At 38.3% G+C, this 4,832-nt stretch overlaps 1 long non-coding RNA gene across 1 annotated transcript; it reads right to left on the bottom strand.

The window, feature by feature from the left end:
* Nucleotides 1–666: 666 nt before the first annotated feature.
* On the bottom strand, nucleotides 667–4,528 carry LOC145660245 (uncharacterized). Its single transcript, XR_014126470.1, has 3 exons — nucleotides 4,475–4,528; nucleotides 4,111–4,178; nucleotides 667–1,473 (listed from the first exon to the last, which is right to left on the bottom strand). It is a non-coding gene; the product is annotated as an uncharacterized LOC145660245 (long non-coding RNA).
* Nucleotides 4,529–4,832: the final 304 nt, after the last annotated feature.

The following is a 4,832-nucleotide window of genomic DNA, read 5'->3' as shown; positions in this document are numbered from 1 at the left end:
CGAGCTTGAGCTACATTTAGCCTAGCATGTTGCTAACTTGCTCATAGATTACAGCTTAAGGTTTGGAGTGGAAATCGCAGATGTGAAGTTTGATTCCACATTATGTTCATCAGCCTTCACACTTAGGCTACCGTGTACTCTCCGTATGACTGCATACAGTGAACTGTAATGTGTATGGGGTGATTTGGGATGAAAACACATACCATTACACTCCTAATATTTATATTTTAGTATAACTACATAGGTAATAATGTCATATAAAGCTGTAGCAAGCCAACTGCCTCAGCTACAACAGCAAAATAAATTCACTTTGCAGAACCTTTTCAACGCAGCTCTACTGCCCTAAGCAACCACCTCCTATGACCAGCCTACATATAAACCCTTTCACACCAAGAACTGAACCAGAGTCGCCTGTTTGGGACAAAAGGTGATTTTCACATTTGGTGTTTTTGCTCGAGTCTGAGTGAGACTGTTTCCATGTCACTGATCTGGTTTCACACTGTGTACAATTCTGCAGAACCATCTGCTCTACTTTGGAGTTCAACCCCGGTCCTAAAGAGAAAGTAACAGACAGTGACATCCAACTGCTGTCAGTGAACTGCACCACACACACCTTCATGATGTATGTGGTTATCAGTGGGTATAAACAGAAGCCACAACTCTCTGTCCTGCTTTGGCTCTTTATTTATGAAACAGCAATAGACTCTCACAGTGGAAGTGATGCGTACAGACAAGGGACGGCATTTGACTATAAAATGACCTACTTAACATAAACATGTGCTACAATTTAAAGAATAAATATCCAAAAATGCTTCCACAGAGATACACAAATAAAATGAAGAAAAACCATTCTGCTGAAAAAATCCATAATGTAATAAAACATAATAAATTGTTTTTATTATTGTACAGACATATGATACTTGTAGGAAATGATACTTGTAGGAGTCACAATTATAGTTGCAGACTGAGAAAAGTTTAATTGACGTTTACAGCGTTTAACATTTAGATTTAGCAGTTAGCCTCCTTTCCCAAGTAGAAGATGAAATCAAGAGGAATAAAACACAAGTACTCTGGTTCTTGGAGTGGCTACACTGTAATGTTATCAGTCTTAGTCCTGCCCCTGTCACTGTTAGTCCTCCTCCTACAATTCCTAACTTATGCCAGTCTGAAACCACACCTGGAGTAACTAATTAGCAGTTAATTAGTAATTACCAATAGATACAGCAAATTATACAAAGACAGCACTGAAACCAAGACAGAAGAACATAACAGTTCATTGGCTCCCATACAATAAAAGAGAGTGTGTGTGTGTGTGTGTGTGTGTGTGTGTGTGTGTGTGTGTGTGTGTGTGTGTGTTCAGGCTTGTTAATGTAGTTTGATATTGACATATTCTGTATTATCTCCATTATCCATTGCTCTGGGTGCTGGTCTGGTGGTGTTTATATGGGCTAGAGTAGAATACATCACATCATCCTGCAGAAAATATCACAATTACAAAATATTAGCACACATACATATAGAATAATGCACACCCTGTTGAGTGGATTAATACAAGTGTTAATATAATAAATGTATTGTATTGCAGAGGTGTTAATTGTAATATACATCTAATCCACAAATGCACATGTAAATATAATTTATGCAAGCATGTGTGTAATCTGTTTTATACATTCACAAACATTTAAACACTCACCAGCCACTTTAATAAAGATCTGCAGTCTGTAATTTAATATGTGCACATGTCTTACAGGTGTGCACCACTGTTTAGTGTGTGACCACAGGAGCACTGCTGAATGGATCCTACCTGGATGATAGACCACTCTCAACAAAGAAGTGTCTCTGCAGTGGTAGTGTCTTTAGGGCATGTATGAGTGTGTAACAAGAAAAGCAGTGTGTCTGAAGTTTATATACAAGCCTGTGGAACTGCACACAGGTATATAATGCAGCTAGAAGATAACTGGATGTAGTGTAAAGGTGATCCTAATAAAGTGGCTGAGGAGAGTAACCACATACATACATCACCTGACCTTTTTAATACAAATGATAAATGTGTGATCAATGATCAATTTTTCTTTAGTTAATGAGTGCTTACTGAAGAGATCTTGAAAAGTAGTCTGACCAAAATGAATTTTTCCAGTACGCAAAATATACCCAGATGACGTACTGCTACGGCCAAATAATCCAGTACGTGACCAGGCCTGTCTCTGTGGTGTACTGCATCTCATCATGCAACGGTGGTGGTAAATCACAAGTGGGTAGAACTTCATACGTTCGCGTGACCTCTTAGTATGGTTTGTGTTTTTTACACACTGGATATTATGCATCATACTACTAAAGGGAACAGTAAACAGTATACAGTATATAATGAGTCCAGTATGCCGCATACAGTATGTAGTAAGATATTTTGTATATAGCCCAAAGGTTTCTTGCCTCATGTCGGTGTTACATGAAGGGATTGGCCAGCAATTACATTATTTTCCTTTTCCCCGGATGGCCGAGACATGTTTTGCTCCGTTAGTTTAAAACAAAAGCTGCTAATGTTACTAACAAACTCTTGAAGCCAACAGCAACAGCAGCTAATAGTCGTTGTAATTAAGTTGGACACTGGAGGTCAACAGCAACCCAAGTATAACCTTAGTACATAATGGTCTTCATACATAAGTTAGATCACTACATGTCCACAAAGCTTTCTTAACCTGCTCAAACCTCATCCAGATTGTAGTGACGAGTTTATTCACTTTTCTAGTTCACAGTAGTCTGTGAGACCTTTATTAAGACCTGGATGCAGTTTGAGCTGGTTGAGAGTCATCTGTGGGCATGTATTTATGAAGGTTAGATTTGGGTTGCTGATGACCTCCAATGTTTGTTAGCAAACAGAATTGCACTCAAAATAATTTTGTCTAAGTGGAAAAATAATGTAAATTAGACTTTTCACCTAAATACTCCTTTAAATGCCTGAGCTGTCTATTACAATATTTCCCCTCTGGTGCTCTGAAACAGACACTACAGGTAACAGAAGCGTTACTGCATGTCACGTGGTCATCACTAGTTAAAGGCCAGCAAACAACTACTGTTAGCTAGGAGGTAGTGAATAGTCAAATAAAAAAGAAATACAATTAAAAAACTTAGTCGACTTTAGTTTTTTAGCACTGATTCAGGCACAACTTAGGTACTTGCTCAATTTTAAAAGTATTGTTTTAGCAATGACATCAGAAAAAAACCCAAATGATACACAGTCCTACTTGCAGAAAGTACGAAACGTGACATATGCCATTTATCAGTCAGCAGACTCATTTTCCAGACTGTTTGTTCACACCTTTTTATATGGTATGTCACGGAGACGTGTATCTGCATGGCTGTTTCTTCTGTGCATGTTGTTCATGGATTCTAATAAAATGACACCTTTTTGATAAACCATTTTGCATGACGCTGATATGACCTGTTAGGATGTTTATCTCCTGTCCCTCTCATCCCTCTAACCTTTCTGGCACTTTTCTACTACTTTGGTTGATTCAGAAGTTACTTCTGAGTGCAGTGAGGTGTCTAAAAAGGCCCAGTAGCATAAAGGTACTGCTATAGAGCAGGTGATCATAATAAAGTTATCATCAAGCATATAGCGTACACACACACACACACACACACACACACACACACACACACACACACACACACACACACACACACACACATGCAATGCTTAACATCTCTAGCTGCAACAGTCATAAGTGAATGACTGCTGAAAAGTCACTGGTAAACTACAGCACATTAGGCAAATAAAACTACTCTGTGAAACTACAGAATATTAAACAATTAACTGCTCTGCTAAACTACAGCATATTAGATGATGTCATACTGTCTGTCATAATTTAGTAATCAGAATCGACTGTGTGCACTGCAGTAAAGACTGTAGTGAAGTTCTCTGTGCACACAAGAATAAGGCCCTTAAAGTTTTTCCACATTTTCAGAAACACATGGCCTCTCACCAGTACCTGTATGACTTTCACTGGGTCTTAACATGCAGAAACTTATCACTAATCCAAGCTCTGACACTGTAGAACAGATCTGTGCACTGAGTTCACTGATATTATAACATGGATGTGTGACACCCACCTGTGTCTGCTGATCTCTCCTCTCTCCTGTTTGTCCCTCTCTGCTCACCGTCTGTTCACGTCTCTGAACTACAAAATTAACTCAGTGTGAGATGGACAGATATGTATGTATTTATTTATATACAGATTTTATTATCAAGAGCATCTCACATGTTTATCAGTATGTGTGCTCTCTGGGAAGCAAACCCATGACAGTGTGTTATCAGCAATGTGCACTACCTGTCTACCAGGTGAGCAGAGGTCTGTATTACTGGATAATATTGTAGAGAACTTCACACTGAGACCTGTTATAATTGTCTGTGAACTTGAATAGGCGTGTGTGTGTTTGTGTGTGTGTGTGTGTGTGTGTGTGTGTGTGTGTGTACCTCTGTATCTCCAGCAGATGACTCCTCCTAATCCCATCAACAGCAGTAAACCCCCCATACCAGCTAAGATGGTATGACGTGTGTACAGTGAAGAATTCTGTGCAATTCCTGCATGTGGGAATGTGGGAAGCAGAGTTAAAATATGATGTATTATTTGTCACTTTTAATATTATAGTGTATGAATTTCATAACAAGCATTCAATATAAATGTTTTTTTTTTGGCACAAAAACAAAGAGGATGGAGCATGAATGAGTTTCTGTATCTCTACAATCTGAAATTACACATTTTGGCATTATACTTGATTGAGAGTTGATAATATTGATATTGATTAATATTGATAATATTATTAGTAATTAA

Source organism: Electrophorus electricus, chromosome 2, assembly GCF_041902795.1.
Source record: "Electrophorus electricus isolate QZ-2024a chromosome 2, ASM4190279v1, whole genome shotgun sequence".
NCBI lineage: Eukaryota > Metazoa > Chordata > Actinopteri > Gymnotiformes > Gymnotidae > Electrophorus > Electrophorus electricus.
Note: the sequence above shows the minus strand (reverse complement) of the source record. Positions and strands in the feature narration are given on the sequence as shown.